Below are 19,405 nucleotides of genomic sequence, written 5' to 3'. Positions count from 1 at the left end.
CAGAGGAATGCTCGCCAGCGGGATGCTCGCCAGAGGAATGCTCGCCAGCGGGATGCTCGCCAGCGGAATGCTCGCCAGCGGGATGCTGAATTCTCTGGCATAGCAGAGAAATGAGGGCAGACAAGAGCAAACTCGAAAATTCATCAACTTTTTCATTCCCAAAGTTCATCAAACACTCTCAAACATCAAAATACTATCAGACTCATACTTCCATCTAACATAATAACTCGTCTCATCAAAAAGTGTAACTCTAATGCTCAATATCTCTATTCATCATCATAACTCCATCTCATCTTAATTATAATCTCATATTTCAGTACCGTAGTACTCTCTGTAGTGTCTCGACACTACTTCTACTCATAAAAGTACGGGGTGTTACATCCTACCCCCCTTAAAAAAAATTTCGTCCCGAAATTTGAGTTATTCAACTTCGGGAAAAAGCTCGGGATATGACTCTTTCATCTTCTCTTCAAGTTCCCATGTTGCTTCCTCTTACCCATGATGTCTTCATTGGATTTCCACTAAAGGAAATTGACTTGTTTCTCAGTTGCTGGATCTTCCGGTCCAGAATATCATCAGGCCTCTCTTCGTAGCTCAAGTCCGGCTCTAGAACACTTCTTCTTGATGAATGACGTGTTTTGGATCAAACACGTATTTATTTAACTCTGAAACATGGAAAACGTTATGAACGTTCGCAAAGCTCGGAGGCAACGCAAGTCTATAGGCAATAGGGCCTACTTTCTCGAGTATATTGTAGGGTCCTATATATCTCGGTTTGAGTTTTTCTCTAACTCCAAAACGATGTACTCATCTGGATGGAGAAACTTTAAGAAAGACTTTGTCTCCTTCATCAAAATGAATCTCTGTTCATCTAGTGTCTGCACAAGACTTTTGGCGATCTTGTGCTTCTTAAATTCTCTGTTGAATCTGTCGCACAATAGCGATCATCTCTTCAATGGCTTCTGGTTCAAGCACTTTTCTCTCTCCGACGTCATCCCAAATAAAGCGGGGATCTACATTTTCGTCCATACAAGGCTTCGTATGGAGCCATGATAATAGTCAAATGAAAACTGTTATTATAAGTAAACTCGATCAGGGGCAAAACTGGCTCTCATTGAGTTCCTCTATCTAGCACAACAGTGCTAATCATGTCTTCTAAAACTTGTATAGTCCTTTCGGACTGTTCATCCGTCTGCATATGAAAGGCTGTACTAAAATTTGGTTTAGTACCTAACTCTTTTTTGCATACTCGTCCAGAAACGTGAAGTAAATCTGGAATCTCGATCCGATGTAATCGTCATCGGTACTCCGTGCAATCGCACTATCTCTCAGATATAAATCTGAGCTAAATTGTCAGATCCATAGGTAATCAGGATCGGTATACAATGTGCACTCTTCGTCAATCGATCTATGATTACCCAAATAGTTGTGTTTCCTCTTTTAGATTTTGGCAATCTAGTCACAAAATCCATGGCTATATGATCCCATTTCCACTCAGGAATTTCTAATGGGTGCAACTTGCCATAGGGTCGTTGATGTAATGCTTTCACTTGCTGGCATGCCAAACATCTCTCAACAAAGGCTGTTATCTCTCGTTTCATTCCTTCTCACCAAAATCTCGTTTTTAAATCTTGGTACTTTTTCGTACCTCCTGAGTGTGCTGTGTAAGGGGTGTCATGAGCTTCACTCATGATTTCATTTTTTAGCTCTTCTCTAACAGGCACACATTCTTCCATCAAATAATGTGGCATTATCTGCCGCGTCTTGATAATTCTCCATCTTCTCGGTTCGAGTCTTCACTAGTAACCTCTCCATCTTTTCATCCTCTCTTTGAGCTGTGATTTTTTTTTCTTGACCGTAGGTCAGATGTAATGTTCAGTGTAGCAATCACTATTTCCGTCGCTTGAGGTGGTATCACTACCTCCAATCTCAATCTCTCGAATTCTTTGATCAAGTTTTCTTCTTGAGTAAGGAAAAATCTTAACTCTTCTTGATTCTTTCTACTCAACGCATCAGCGACAACATTAGCTTTTTCGGGGTGATAATTTATCCTGCAATCGTAATTTTTCACCAACTCTAACCATCTTCTCTGTCGCATGTTCAGCTCTTTTTGCTCAAAGAAGTATTTGAGACTTTTGTGATCGGTGTATATCTCACACCGTACTCCATAAAGATGGTGTCGTACTCCATAAAGATGGTGTCTCCAGATCTTCAAAGCATGCACTACGGCTGCTAACTCTAAATCATGCGTCGAATAATTCATCTTATGCGGCCTGAGTTGTCGTGAGACATATGCAATAACTCTTCCATCTTGCATCAGTACACATCCCAGTCCATTCTTCGATGCGTCTGTAAAGACTGCATACTCTTTGTTCGCCTTTGGAATAGCTAAAACTGGGACAGTGGTAATTCTCTTCTTCAGCTCTTGAAAACTCAACTCACACTCGTTCGTCCACTCAAATTTAACTTCTTTCTTTAACAGGTACGTCATTGGCTTAGCGATTTTCGAAAAGCCCTTAATAAATCTTCGGTAATACCCTGCTAATCCCAGAAAACTACAGATTTCATGTAGTGTAGTCGGTGTTCTCCACTCTACCGCTCGAACTTTTGCTGGGTCTACTTCGATTCCTCTCGCAGAAACGACACGGCCAAGGAAATTGATTTCTTTAAGACAAAACTCACATTCGCTGAACTTAGCATATAGCTTTTTAGCTCTCAAACTCTCTAACACGATTCTCAATTATTCTTCGTGTTCTCTTTTACTCTTTGAGTAAATCAGAATGTCATCTATGAACACTAACACGAACTTGTCTAAGTATTCGTGTAAGATTCGGTTCATGAGATCCATGAACACTGCAGGAGCATTCGGCAATCCAAAAGGCATGACTATGAATCCATAGTGCCCGTATCTCGTACGAAATACCGTCTTCGAAAATATCTTCCGATTTTATCTTCGGCTGATGATACCCCGTTCTCAAGTCAATCTTTGAAAAAGTGCTCGCTCCTTTGAGTTGATCGAATACATCATCGATCCGAGGTAGCGGATACTTATTCTTCAGTGTTACTTTATTCAGCTCGCGGTAGTCAATGCATAACCTCCAACTACCGTCCTTCTTTTTGACAAAGAGAACCGGTGCTCCCCACAGGGAAACACTAGGTCGAATGAGGCTCAAATCTAGCAACTCTTTGAAGTTGCAGCTTCAACTCTTGCAACTTTGCCGGGGCCATTCTATATGGTGCTTTTGACGTCGGTGCGGCTCCGGGCTCAAAATCAATCGTAAACTCGAGCTATCGATCTGGTGGGTAATCCTGGTAAAGCTTCAGGAAAACATCTTTGTATTCTCGCACGACTGGCACGTCATCTATGTTTGTTTTGGACTCCTCACTCTGATTAGGTATACAACATACGCGGTTGTATCCTTTCTCTGCAAAAGCTTTCGGGCTTGAAGCGCCGAAATTATTGGCGACTTTCTTTATTTTCTCTCAACGCTAATAAACGAAGTAGGCTCATGGCCTGGAAATTGAAACGATATTCGTCTTTCCTTGCATTATATCGTCACATGGTTTTCCTCTAACCAATCCATTCTAAAAATAATATCTATGAGCTACATTGACATCATCCTTAGGTTTTTAGCCTTGAGCTTAATCGATTCTAGCTCGAATTCTAAGTCAGGACATATGAGTGAGACCGTAGTGGTTCTGCTAGATTTCCTCGATTCTTGTCCTGAGCCTTCTGCTCAAGCGCAACACTCTCTTATGATGGGATTGATTCGCCTGCGGGGCTGGCGGCTGCCTTCCTGACTGACGTGGTCGATAGGCTGGCTGCTGTCGCTGTGGCGGCGGTAGCGGTAGGATTCCCTTTATCGCTTTGAGTTGCGGCCGAAACTGACTCGGTCGTTCTCCGCTTCCACTTTATTGACGATTTGGACACTGTTTGAGTAGTGCTCGTCCCCTCGACAGGTGTAGCAGGTATTCTGTCCCATTTTCTCCTTCCTTCTTGCCCTCGTCCAGAAAATAGATTGCACGTTCGAGTGATCTTAACCGTTTTGGGGTGTTGAAGCTTAAATCACTTTCTCTGGCTACATTGCCAGTTCTATATCCAATGCTCTATTTAATGCTTCAGTACACGTAACCGCACTCCGACTCGTTACATCGTCTCGTACCTCTTATCTCAAACCTGATCGAAACAATTCTGACATCTTCTTGTTCATCTCTTCTCGATATGTGGCATACCGAACCAAGTCGCAAACTGACGTTCGTATTCAGCTACGGTTTTATTGCCTTATCTCTTATCATCAACTCTATTTCCTTCTTCGATCGGTTTTTCTTCCTCGGCAAAAGTCTAAGGGGACATATTTCAGCCTTAGAATTAATTCCCATAGCTCACGAATCATAAGACTCTTACTCAACATCATATTATTTCCTTAATTCTCATAACTCAATGTCAAAGACATATTCCATGTCTATCATCGTAACATCAGATCAAGACTATACTCAAGCATATGGACTCTCTGATCATTGTCGTATAGACATATAAGAAAATTTTCTCTTTCGAGAACTCTTACTAATTGCGGGGCATAACGGAAATAAAACATCACGTACTACGACGACGATGCTACTTCTATACTAGTCGTCATCTCAGTCTACTATCGTGGAAAAAGTCATCTTGTTCTAATCTGTCATCTCGATCTCCTTAAATCTGCTATTGCCTATTCTGGCTTAGCATCACTTCTTCTCATCCTCGAAATGGTTAGCTTTCTACATACTTGGCTAATATATGAAAATCCATAATCGCACATTTGTGCTCGTCCCGTAATATTATATTCTATGACTGCTCCCATAACTCGTGTTTTCTTCCAAATACTCTTCTTGTTATGCCATCCTAGTTACCTAGACATTCCTAAATCTCGTCGGATGTGGTAGGGACCAGTATGTGATAAATAAAAATGTCTGATCTTGAACAAGACGAGCTCAAGTAATGGAATGATTCCATAATAGCCAGTGCTATCTCAAGGATAATGAAGAAGTTACAATCAAAGGAAGATCAACAGCTAGAACAGAAATTAAGATAAAAACTGAGATATGATGTGATGGGAGTAAATCAATACTGGAAGTAGAAGCAATCCACTAGGTGGAAAATGAATAAATTGTCCACTGTTAAATAAAGGGGTAAGGATTTCCAACACAAACGACTCAGGCTCGAACACAGTGGATCTGGAAAAATTTCTCAATAGCAAATAGTTCATCTCATGTAGGAGTTCAAATGAATGCAGAAAAATTTAAAAATGACCAAGCGGGATAGGAACTCAATAAGTCTACTCTCATAATTACTCTTAGCGATGTTAAACGCGGTCCCGGTGAAAGTACCTCTATTAGGAAGTACAGTTGGTCAATAGTATCTATGCATCCCATGAGGTCTCCATAATACGTTCGCCCTATTAGGGTCGTGTCTATAAATCGCGACGAAATCTCTAAGTTCTCATCTCAGTTCTCTATATCTCAACTCAATTCTATATTTCATATAGAATTCTCATAGTTCTCGTTATCTCTATCGTTCATCTAACATCATGCATCAATTATCAATCTCAAAACTCTGATGTGACATAAAGCTCTCTAGTCATCAACGTCATCTCTATATCATAGGGAAAATTGTCTCTCTTTTGAGGTCTTACTCAAAAGCGAAGGTTCTCTGTGTACAAAACGCCCTATACTATAATGATGCTCTCTCTATGCAAGCATCATAGGGACTAAGCGTCATATATGTTCTATACTATGCTTCTAACTATGTACATTGGCTATGCATTACTATATATATACATATACATCTCTAGATAGTCTCGGTCGTCATCTATCAATCTCCCATCTCGTCATCTTCATCGCCATCACCTGATATCCTACTCCCAACATCATCAGTCGGTGCATCCTCACTCGGCTCATCCTTGACATCCGTGTCATACATCGGATAGTAAACCGGCACCTCGGGAATAGAAACCCATGTCTCGGTGCCGTCGTCCGCAACCTGATGCCGTAAAGGCTGGGTTCGCCCGCGTCCAAACATCATATCCGGAGTCTCCTCGTCCGGATCCTCCTCATCGCTATCTGACCTCGCTGGTCGAGATCCTCCCTCTTTGGCGCCTCGATAAGGTGCATAGTGGAGCTGGTGCGCGTAAGGCTGTAAAGCCAAAACGTCAGAATCTAGCACTGGGGCAACTCTCGAATCGCATGGCCTCGATACCCGCTGAATCTGAGGCTCTGTAAAAACAATCGGCGGTGCTGACCTGATAGGTAGCACTGGCAAGGGTGCCGTCACCGGGGTCAAATCCCATAATGGTAAGTCGGCGCTAAGATATGTGATCATCGCCAAATACGAAAACGGATCGTGCTCCACGACCGGTGAATACGTCTCGAAAACTATCGGATCTGAAACAGCCTGGTCATGTATAATCGGCATCGCCTCACTAGGGGGTGGTGGTGCAACCGGGTAAGGCTCATCTGGCAGTGGGGGTGCAACCACTAACTCTCCACCATGGACTGGCCCATCGGGCACTTCGTACGGCGGTGCAGGGGGATCGCCGAACGCAAAAATAACGATGGCTGAGTGTCGCGATAAAACCGCTAATATCACCATACCTCACTCCTCCCAACCACGTAGTGCCCAAGAATGGGGGACTAAAGTTGTCGCCCAAACTCCCCACGTGGGTGGTAATCGCGGAATCAGAAGGTCGATAGCTTCCGCTCCGTCAATCCCGTAGGGAAAATAACCATCTGCCAGCGGCGATGGTAATGCGCTAGAAACTCTCCTAGCGTATCATCCTGATCTGGCACATACTTTCTAAACCAGCGTTTTGTTGCTTCTTCAACAATACGCTGCATCCTAAAAACAAGAACATCGTGTTTCTCAAAAGTGGATACGAAACTTACTTGGTATTCCACCACAATCATCAACATACTCTTTCTCATTTGGTCCGGTGGAGCAACGGCTATACTAGCCTCAACATGACTCCCAAATATTCCTCAACTCATCGTTCTCATCATGCTTAGATAGTTCCGCCATCAAACATCAAATAACTCATCAGTGGGTTAACTCAAAACTCAGTATGAAAGCGGAAAGGAAAACATCAAAGGCTCGTACCTCGATAAGTCGGAGGAGATGGGGTGCTGGGGTTCTGTTTCGACTGACTCTCAAACCAGTCTAAGAACTCAAATTAGACTAGTACTCAACTCATAAATAAGAGGAATTAAAAGCTCAACTCAATCAAGCATTAGACTCAGAGCAGACGACCTGCTCTGATACCACTCTGTCGCAGCCCGGTTCCGACACTACTAATAGCGGGGACCGAGTATCGATACGACTAATAAAAGAAAGGGGAAAGATAGAAAGAATACATAGATCAACAGCGGAAGCTCACGAAGAAACATGCTAAGGAAAGATTATCATAATTCATCAAAAGGGTATATCCGTCAACATCGTCATAACTCGATAAATATCGGGAATCTCAACATGAAAAGCAAAACAAGTGTAACTCAATTTTCATGTAGAGTCATAATATTCAGAGTGTGACAACTAAAGGTGAACCGACTATATGTATGAAGACACATAATCGTGAGTAAAATGCTTGATTTAATACAACATAACTTCATATCGAAACTCTATCGACAAAACAGACATACGATAGAGAAAGAAAACGTCAACCCGAAACATTCCCCACCAGCACCGCACCATACTCCCCCTCTGCTTATCCTGCACGTTTAGAAATACATGCAGGGCGTGAGTACATAAATACTCAGTGGACATATCGCTGAAAAACAAAGCTGCTCATAGAGCTATAAATTGAACTTGCCACATTTCAACAATACACAGGTATTATATTATTAAAGAACCTGTGCAAGCAGTTTTAACCATAAACATCATAATTAAGTGTCTGCAGACAAGTACTCGACATGTATGTACCACATCTACAACTCTTCATTATCATCAAGGTACTGAGAAGTAGGCCTCCTTCTCAAGCACCGTGACCGGTCGACTCGAAGACGGCTCACAGTCACCTTCGTGTACACTAGCCCTGGCAGGATAGTTATCAACTAACTGCCTAGGACCCGATCGTCTCATCTCAACTCATCAGTAGAGGGTAAACATACAAGCTCAACATCATCATAAAAATATTGGCAAGTCAATAATTCTCAAACATCTCATAATTTATCATCATTTAAAACAGTTTAGAAAAGCTCTTAAATTGTATACTCAAAATAATGCCCACCTGAAGACCTTACTCAAAATCTCTCGTCAAAGTGGAGTTACTTACTTCCTTGTTCTGCTCGTGTCTTCAGGGATCATCATCATCATCAAAAGTTCATGTCATAAAATGAATCTCGATTAGAAACTCATTGACTAATTCTCAAGCCTTAACTCATGCTCTATCTCAAATTCTATCTCCTTACTCAACTCTATATAAACTCTCCACTCATCTCACACCCTTAAGTTCAAGGATAAGTTTCAAGAAAATCATGGTTCTAAGTCTCGATTTATCTCTCATATAAGGTTCGTCTAATCTCATTCAAACACATAGGCAAAACAATCACATAAGGCACATAAGAAATCACAATCAAACATCAACAAAACATGCTCTGTTTTTACACTGACTCAACTTCAAAATTTAAACTGTTCTGACTACGAAATCTTCTGGACTCGAGACTCATACCAAAAGAAATATCTTCGAGTCTAGTTTCATTTAAAAAAAAGTAGAGTCGAAAACTCCAAGTGGTTTGAGAGATATGACGTTTTTACCACGATCTACCATTTCTGGCAGTTTTGTGCAACCGAAAGTTACAATTTTTTAAAAATAGTAAATTTTGTCAAACTGGGCTCAACTTTGGTGGATATCTAGATAACACAATACGATTGATACCATAAAAATTTAGAAAGCTAGATCACATAGGAAGCTACTGAAATAAATGACTCTTTCCCCTGTTCTCTGAAATTCTCGGTAATAATGTGCAGTTTAGGTTTTGCATTTTAAAGAAATACAAAACGAAGTTGAAATGGCTTGAAATTTTACCAGGGTACCCAAAAGTCCTGTAGGGACTTTCTATAAAAGTTTCAAAGCTATTAGACATCGACAAACCGTCGATCACAGTAGGTCAGTAGGCCTACGAAATTCTCCAATTGTATTTAAAACTCATATATCTTAATAATATCTCTAACTTGAATATAACATCATAACTCTCAACAACAAACTCATCCCAAAACTCATTTCATCACTTCTAATCATCAATCTACACCATCACTTAACATCATAGCATGCTCAAGAACTCATATAACCACTCAAATCTTTAAATCAACATCATATAACAAAATCACATATAGAAACACATATATGTCATCTTCTTCCTCAAACTAACATTTTTCATTTTTCACTTCTCAACCTCAAGCTTCAATCTCATCCATCATTAATCATCTAGATCATCTCATAAACTCAAATCCATCATCATATAACTCAAGCCAATTCAAGAAAATAAACAACAAAATTCGTAGGGTTTCAAGCTCCTAATTTTCGAAAATTTCATAAAAATAAGTTTGGTGATTTTCTAGCTCAATCATGATCATATACTCATTCACATATCATTAATATGGTCAAATAAATAATCTAAGATCACTTACTCACGGATTTAAAAGGTGATCAAGACTTTGCTCCAACTTTGATCTTAGCTCTAGCTTCTTGAATTTGATGAGATATGATAGTGTTTGATTGGATTGGATGGTGGATTATCTCATAGTAGTGTTTGATGAAGCTTCTCTAAGCTTTCTTCAATGGACATCAATGGAGGAAAAGAGAGTATAGAGAGAGAGAGGGGAGGCCGAGAATGGGGAGGAGAAGGGAGGGTGTGCGTGAGTTTTTTGTAGAGTTAGGATAATGACTTGCTCAAGAATTTAATCCCACTTGAATCAAAGTGTTATCCCAACATTTTCACTTTATAATAAATGCTAATTAATGCATGTCCCCCTTAACTCCAACCTCTTAATCCACTTTCTATTAAAGATAATGAGCATGTGGTAAAAGCAAAATATCTCAAGTGTAGTAGTAGTGGAATTACTGTAATTATGTATCTCTCTCTTGATAAAATAAAACTACACTTTATTTACTCATGTGATAAAATCAAATAAATAATAGTAACACCAAAAATAGTGTACTCGAAAAATATCACATCTCATGTCTCAGTAAAATATTTCTCATAAAATACTGATATGCAAAATAATAATAGCTGTATGCTATTTTCCGATTTTAAAAAAAATCTTGTTCTCCAAAATCTCGAAAATAATCCGTGTTAACATAACACGAAACAAATCATACTCACATCACCATACAAACACACGTAACAAAATAGTCACGTAGACAATCACTTAAACCATCTCAGATAAAACACGGATACAATTCACATCAAAGCAATCAGCAATCATCTCTCAATTAGATCATCTCTCAAATCGACTCTCCCTTCTATAGGGTTTCTCACTCACTTATCTCAACTCTATTCTTAATCAGATGTTCCTATTAACAATAGGACAACTAAACTCACATATACTCGATCTCAGCTCTGCCTCTAGAGCGGAGCAGAGCAGAGAAGAAAAGAATTCTCTGACAAGGCAGAGGAATGCTCGACTTCTCTGTCAGAGGAAAGAATTCTCCGCTGTCAGAGCAGAGGAATGAACTCTCCGCTGCCAGAGCAGAGGAATCAACTCTCCGCTGCCCGAGCAGAGAAATCAACTCTCCGCTGCCAGAGCAGAGAAATCAGTGGCCAGAGGAACCGAAAGCCAGAGGAATACTCGCCAGAGGAATGCTCGCCAGCGGAATGCTCGCCAGAGGAATGCTCGCCAGCGGGATGCTCGCCAGAGGAATGCTCGCCAGCGGGATGCTCGCCAGCGGAATGCTCGCCAGCGGGATGCTGAATTCTCTGGCATAGCAGAGAAATGAGGGCAGACAAGAGCAAACTCGAAAATTCATCAACTTTTTCATTCCCAAAGTTCATCAAACACTCTCAAACATCAAAATACTATCAGACTCATACTTCCATCTAACATAATAACTCGTCTCATCAAAAAGTGTAACTCTAATGCTCAATATCTCTATTCATCATCATAACTCCATCTCATCTTAATTATAATCTCATATTTCAGTACCGTAGTACTCTCTGTAGTGTCTCGACACTACTTCTACTCATAAAAGTACGGGGTGTTATACATTCTAAGGTTCACTATCTTAAGTCAAGGTAAAGTGCTTAACATTCTAAGGTTCACTTAGTCGGGTTTTCAAAATTTAATGCAAAAAATAATTGAAAACTAAAATTCTTGAGTTAAGAACACCAACAATATTCTTACTCGTCTTTCCTTAATAATCAATTTTATGAACCAAACCAATTAAATCATAAATACTTTCATTGCAAAATATAAATACAACATGCTTAGCATATACTCCCTCCGTCCCACTAGACTTGGCACTTTTGAGTTGGGCACGGAGATTAAGAATAAAGGGTTAAGAGTGTAAAGTAGGTAGGGTCCACTTATTTTATGTGAGTAGAGAAAGTAGGGACCACATACTATTTTAGGAAAGTGCCAATTCTAGTGGGACAAACAAAAAAGGCAAGTGTGCCAAGTCTAGTGGGACGGAGGGAGTAATAAGTAATTACTTAAAATATGCACATAATAATATATAATATGATTATGCAAATTATCATTTAAAATAATTAATCAAACTATCTAATAGTCTAATTAAATAATTAAGTGCAGTCCCTTTTAATGAAACAAAGAAAAATCCGTACAGCCCAATGAGTAAAGCCCATCTGTTTTAAAAGAAGAAGGCCCAACACGTAAGCCCAAAACCCATCCCCCTTCTCTGCTCTACTCTGTCCTGCTCTGCTATGTTATGCTCTGCTCTGGTGTGCTACACTATGCTCTACTATCCCCTCCTCTGCTCTACTCTCCTCTACTCTGCCTACCAACTCTGCTCTCCCCCAGCTTTGCTCTCTACTCTGCTCTACTCTCCCCTCCTCTGCTCTACTATCCTCTGCTCTGCCTACTCTCCTCTGCTCTGCCTACCAGCTCTGCTCTCCCAAGCTCTGCTCTCTGCTCTGCTCTACTCTCCTCTGCTCTGCCTACTCTCATTTCTCTCTCAAAACCACCGCCTCTCTCTTCCGGCGACCGCACGGCCGGAAGGCCTGCTGCCCTCGTCTCCCTCCCTCTCTGCTCACTCCGACCGGCGGACAACAATGGTGCCAAGCTACCACCTCCGCCTCCCTGACTCCGACCGACAGCAGTCCGCCTACCGCCAGCCGCCTCTCGCTCAGCCAACCAGACACACACACTCACATATTCTTGATACAGCAGTTCAAAATCGAAATCAAACGAAGCTTTGAAGTTCTACTTCCCCTTCTTCTCTTTCTTTGTAAAAACAGATTCATAATTATGTATATATATATATATATATATATATATACACACACACACACACACACACACACACAGATACATGCACATGAAGTTTGTAAATGTCATTTGTTACAAAAAATTTTGAATACAAAATCTGAATTGCTGCGTGGAGAGTTGGTTAATGGGAGCTAGTTGTTTATACATGAAATGAATTGGGATTCTTAATCGAAATTTGAAGTAAAGTAGCAGGGGAGTTAAAGGTGGAACCTTTAGAGGTTTACTCAAATTCTGTGATGGTTGGCTGCTTGAATTTGCTGGGTTGCTGTAGTGGTTAGAAACATGAAAAATCATTAACAATGAACTTGTTGTTCTTAAGGAAGAAGAAAAAAAAAGTGGTTTAAATCTTTACCTTGCTCTTGAAGCTCAGTCTGAGGTGTTGGAACGAGAGAGAAGAAGTGAGTGAATTAAGGGAAAATAATTTGGCTATTGTATAAGTGAACTTGCAGAGGAGTTAAATTTTGGGGTTGCTGCAATGATGAAAGAGAACATAGTAGGGCGGCTGGTAGGGCTAGTGAGTGCTGATTGAAGGAATAGGGGTGGCAGCTGTGGTTGGAGGAATAGGGGTGGCAGCTGTGATTGGAGAAATAGTGTAGCTAAGGCATGGCTGAACTTGAGCTGTGCGGCTGAGGCATGGCTCGAAAATAGGGTAGCTCAGGCATGGGTGAGCATGCTGCGGTACTTGGCAGTAATGGAGGTGGTGGGTTGGGCTTCTTCCCCCCCCCTTTTAAACAAGACTCTTGGGTTTGATTATTACCAAGTAAGGTTCAATTAAAACTAAAGCTCAAAATGAATCATCTAAACTCAACACACATACATAATTAAAGCCCAACATAAATTTTAAATTTAAATCTTGTAAAAATCAATATTAATTATATGTAAAATATTTCACATATACACATGCTCATATTTAAATTAATATGCAATGCACAAAAATTTAAATAACTTAAATATTTACAAAAGCTTTTGAAATTCATTTTTGTTGGTATTAAATAAATCGTTTTTTCTTTTATCTAGCGTGAATCATGTTAATCTAAGCTTAAATTAAATTCTAAACTTAATAGGAATGGGCGGGATATTACATAATTGCTAGAAACACCCTATGCCTAATTGTGTGAATTGATTGAGGCTTGAAACCCCCCTGATGTGTGAATGTGAGTCGAGGTCAAGGAGCCGAGCCAAAGTGGTTGTGGGCGGTCGGCAGTAGCGGCGGAGCCGCGCTGGTTCCGATCTGCCAAAGAGGGAGAGAAAGAGAGAGAGAGAGAGAGAGAGAGAGAGAGAGAGAGAGAGAGAGAGATTTTAAGCTTTTAATTAAAAAGAGGAATGGGGTAGAACAATTAGAAATGAAAAAGGGTAATTAAGGCTTACCTTAGAAATGAAAAAGGGTAATTAATACTTTCAATCGGCGGTGGTGGCTATTAGGATACAAGAAACAAGAGAATAGATTGAAAGTGTTACTTCACTTGTAAAAGCGCATAGCGCATTGTTCAAGCCACGTTAGCAGCGGGGCTAGAGTAGTTAGGAAGTTAGAGCTCGAGCTAAAATGAGCTCAGCGTATAAAGAGGGAGAAACCCATTTTGTAAGGCATCTCAAATCTAAATCAAATATAGTTACCATTGTTTTTCTTCAATCTCTCTCAACACAATAGAACACACGCACTATTTTGTAGGTAGATTCTTGTGAAATTGTTGTGGAAATGCTAAGCTTTAGAGTGAGAATGTTAAAGGTTGTTGAATCCTGCGTGTCTGGCTAACAATTGGTATCAGAGAAAGGCTTTCCTATTCACGATCTGCGTATGCCGTCGAAATACGCCGCAAAAAAATTTCTGCAAATGAAAGGGTGAATCGAGAGCTTGGAGGCACAGATTGGTCAAATCAGGCAGCAACAGACAGAATTGGGCCAATCATTAATGGCAGTCTTCAAGAAGCAGTTTGAAGAATTGAGAAAAGAATTGAGGACAGAGGGTAAATGAGCTGAAGCAAAAGGAAGGGAAGATGATTAATCATCTTCTCAATCTAGAGGGGAACACAATTAAGGTAACCCTACTCATTCCCGTTCTAGAGTACCTAAGTTTGATTTCCCCAAATTCTTAGGTGATCAACCTAGACAGTGGATTAGGAAGGGTGAAAAGTACTTCATGTTTAATGCTATGGGTGATAATGATAAGATCCTTACTACTGCGATGCATATGGTAGGGCAGGCTGATGTATGGTACTTAGAATATGTGGAGGGGAAAGACGATTTAACATGGGAAGGGTTTAAGGAGTTGGTATTGGACAGGTTTTCAAACATACAAGAAAAGAATCTGGTTGCACAATTAAACAAATTGAAATAAGAGACCGATGTGCTAAGCTACACATTGAAATTTGAGGAGTTAAAAGCATTCATGGTGAGTAATAATAGGAGTTTATCTGAGGAATACTTTGTGCAAAGTTATATTAGTGGATTGAAGGATGAGATAGCTAGGATGATTGAAATGTTTAATCCTACAACCTACAAATCTGCAGTATAGCTAGCAAAAAAATAAGAACTTTTGATCGGGTCATTGGGTAGAGGCTCGAAACAGTTCAGTAAAACAGGGGAAAATAGTTTTGATAGTGGTTGGAAGAAAAACCATGAAAAGGTAGGAGGTAAAGGAGGAGTTCAGATTAACCATAATCCTACCAAAACATCTAATTTCAAAAAGTTAACCCCAGAAGAGATTGAGGCCAGAAGAAAAAAGAATTTATGCTTCAACCGTGATGAGGCTTAATTCATGGTACACAAATGTAAAAAGTTGTTCACCATAATATGTGAACCAGGAGAGGATAAAAATACTGAGTTGATATTGGAAGAGGTGGGGTCGGAATCGGAGGAATACCATATTTCAGTCAATGCATTAGTAGGACAAACAGCCACCGACACCATCATGGTGGAAGGATGGGTGGGGAAATAGAAACTAATAGTGTTGACTAATACGAGAAGTACACATAGCTTCCTGGATATGGTTACAACAAAGAGAATAGGGTGTAAGATGGAGCACAACAATTCACTTTATGTAACAGTGGCTGATGGAGGAAAACTAGAGTGTAAAACCAAGTGTCCACAATTGGAATGAGAGATGGGGGATTGTAAGTTTCAGTCCGCTATTCGAATTCTGAAGTTAGGAGGATGTGACATGGTGATTGGGGTGGATCTACTTAAACAGTTGGGGCCTATCACATTTAACTTTGAAGAGCAAAATGTGAAATTTAAAAGAGGAGATCGGGAGGTGACGTTACAGAGTGCGTAACCAATGATATCACTCTCCATGAAAACTGGGAAGTAATTCAAAAAGGCTTACAAGAAAGGGAAGAGAGCAATGTTTGGGTGTCTATGCATGATCACGACAGAAAAGGTGATCGAGGAGACACAACCACCACCTGAAATCCATCCGCTAATAGCCAAATACACACAGATTTTTGACACACCCACAGATATCCCCAAATAGGTCACGTGATCACCACATCAAGCTGAAATCAGACGCTGCACCACCCTTTAAGCAAAATCCTTACAAATATCCGTACATACAGAGATTGGAGATTGAGAAGTTAGTGCAAGAAATGCTTCAGCCAGGAGTAATTCAATCCAACAGCAGTTCATTTTCCTCTCCAGTGCTGCTAGTCAAGAAAAAAGATGGGATGTTGCGCTTTTGTATTGACTATAGAAAGTTGAACTCTATCACAATTAAAGATAATTTCCCTATTCCCCTGATCGATGATCTATTGGATGAATTAGGGGGCGCAACTATATTTTCCAAGGTAGATCTGAGGGCTGGTTACCATCAAATAAGAATGGCTACTGACGATATACACAAAACGGCCTTTGTAACTACCAGTGGCTTGTATGAATTCAAGGTGATGCCATTTGGACTCACCAATGCCCCAGCTACTTTTCAAGCGCTTATGAATTCGGTGTTCAAGCCTTTCTTGAGTCGATTTGTACTGGTATTTTTTAACGACATACTAATATACAGCCCAGACATGACTACTCATATTGAGCAGTTGGAGATAGTTTTTCAAACATTAGCTAAGGACCAATTATATGCTAAAGCATCCAAATGTTTGTTCGGACAGAAGCAAGTGGAATATCTCAGACACATTATCAGTGCACAAGGGGTAGAAGCAGACCAAGGGAAGATCCAGGCAATGAAAGAGTGGCCTTGTCACGACCGCACTTGCTAAGGATAGCAAATTCGGGGAAACCGCGACTAGGGGAGGGGATTTAGGAGCGGGATTAGAAAGGGACATGCTTAGCTCGTTCTGATTCGATTTCTAAGGTATCTACGCAAGGGGCAGAAATAAAAGAATACGAGGCACCAGTATCGAACAGAATCATAATGGAAAAACCTTTAAGCTTGCCCATACCTGCCAGGTTTCCCTGGTTTTTCTCGGGCTGGTTTTGGGTGATAGCAAAGGCTCTTGCCTGCTGCGGCAGTTGTTGCGGCTGTTTCTGTTGCCGTTGGCGCTGTTGGTGCTGATGTTGGTGGGGCTGGTGTTGCCCTTGAACTGCTCGCAGGGGCTGGGCACAAGTGGCCCTAATTGCCGCGCCCTGCTGTTTGTTGGGGCACTGAGAGGAGTAGTGGCCCTTCTGGCCACACGTGTAGCAACTGTCAGTTCCAGCCCTACAGACACCACGATGTGGTTTAATGCATTTTGGACAAAGGGGAACTTCATTTTGTCTTTGGTTGCCCCCGGTCGGGGCAGGACCCTGTTGTTTCCCTTGTCCTTGTGGCTGAAATTATCCAAACGATGCACTTCCTTGCCATGGCCTCTTGTTAGTGTGGTTTTCACTCCCTCCCTGGTCGTTCCAGTTGCGCTTCCCTTTAAAGTTCTGAGGGCGTGCAGGTGGGTTGACTGGCGCTGAGGTCTGTGACGGAGCCAACCTTTCCACTGGCATCGCAGCTTCGATGTCCAGTGCCCTGTTCAAAGACTCAGTGTATGAGAGTCCACCATGACTAGCTAGAGTCATCCGAATCTCGTGCCTCAGACCGGCACAAAATTTCTCCGCCATTTTTCTCATCAGTATCCACCTGCTGTGGAGCATAACGTGATAGATCGCAGAACTCTCTGTCATATTCTGTCACTGTCTTCTTTCCCTGTTTCAGGCTATAGAACTCAGCCTCCTTCTTCTTCCTGTAGCTTTTGGGGATATACTTATCGTATAACCCAATCTTAAAGTCTTCCCAAGTATAGGCTGCCCATTGCTCGGGAGTCAGAGTCTTTCGGCGGGCTTCCCACCAAAAGTCAGCTGATCCGGCTAGTTGGAAAGACACGCACGAGAGTCGCTCCTCTTCTGTGCAGTGTAGAAAGGTGAAAATACGTTCCAAAGTGCGTATCCAAGCTTCGGCCTCGGCTGGGTCGCCTGTCCCAGTGAACGTGGGTGGAGTCTGCCGAAGAAAAAGTTCTTCAATTCTTCTAGCAGGGGGTGGAGGGGGTGGGGTAGGTTCCCTGTCGTTTCGCGGTCCTTCTGGTATTTTATCGCGATTTCCATCGTTGTTAACGTTTCTCCTAGCGGTGCGACCTCATTTAGGCGGCATTCCGCAAATTACAAAACACCTATTTTAACACATTCTATACGGGGGTCTCTAAGGCAATTAATAAAGAACTGCTGGTCCAAAATGACTTATCATAACTTTCAAAAACAAAGGTATTAACAGGAACCGTTGCATACACGAGTCACATTATTCATAGATACTACATCCTTAATTGACTTGTGAAGAGTAAAACCCGTAGAGAAACATAAAACACGCGAGATTGTCGCAAAAAGCCCATGCTAGGGTCATATATATCATGGAAAATTGCCTCTAGGAGGACTTTTACATCATCAAACGAAACATAAGTAAAGTCTATCCAAGTACTCCCTATGAGGTACCGGCTTACTAGCTAGGCAATCACAAAAAGGGTACTTAGTCGCGGAACATCTTAGAGATCAACGTTTCCGTACTATCGTTAGCTAACGGCATCAAAATAAAAATATAGTCATAGGGTTACAAAAACATCGGAACAAATCATCGTTTCCGGAATACACCCATAAGCTAAAACTATCAGATCTACGGCTGCTCCTCGGTGACGCCAGGAGGTAAATAATCGGATCCTCCTCGGGATCCTCCTCCTTCTCCTCGCTGGCCGCGACGGGGTCTCTCCCTGACCTTCACCCGTCTCCCGCATGATTTGGGCTGTGCGGAAGATGTCGTCCGCAATCTCACGGATCGGATCGTCCCTGGTGCGGATCCTGGCCTTGCCACAAGACCCTCCACCACGTGCCTCAGTTCTAGGGTGCCGTGGTAGGCACGATGACGAGGCAGACCCTTCTCATCCACGGGCTCGCAGGGATTTCCCGTCGCCTCCCGACTTAGCTCTCCGGGCAACTACTCCTCCACCACCATCGATACCTACGGTAGACGCAAGGCCCAAACACATACCGTCTCAGCTGTGACACGTGGAACACATTGTGGATGTTTTCAAAGCTAGGTGACAGTGCCAACCTATATGCTACGAGACCTATTCTTTCAAGGATCTCGTAAGGTCCTACGAAACGGGGTCTCAACTTACCCTTAACACCGAATCTAACGATCCCTTTCGAGGGTGATACCTTAAGGAAAACCTTGTCTCCAATCTGAAATTGTAGTTTGGTTCATCGGGTATCAGCATAAGACTTCTGTCTGTCCTGGGCCTCTTAAATTCTTGCTCTAATCTGGCGAATGGTCTCGATCATCTCGCTTACTGTATCTGGCCCAAGGATTTTTCTTTCACCAACTTCATCCCAGTAAAGTGGTGATCTACACTTCCTTCCATACAGCGCCTCGTAAGGTGCCATGTCAATGGTCGCCTGGTAACTGTTGTTGTAGGCGAATTCGATCAACGGCAGTACGGATTCCCAACTTCCTCCTCGGTCTAGTACCACTGTCCT

This window comes from Salvia miltiorrhiza, chromosome 6 (assembly GCF_028751815.1).
Source record: "Salvia miltiorrhiza cultivar Shanhuang (shh) chromosome 6, IMPLAD_Smil_shh, whole genome shotgun sequence".
NCBI classification, from domain to species: Eukaryota; Viridiplantae; Streptophyta; class Magnoliopsida; order Lamiales; family Lamiaceae; genus Salvia; species Salvia miltiorrhiza.
This window is presented reverse-complemented; position numbering follows the sequence as displayed.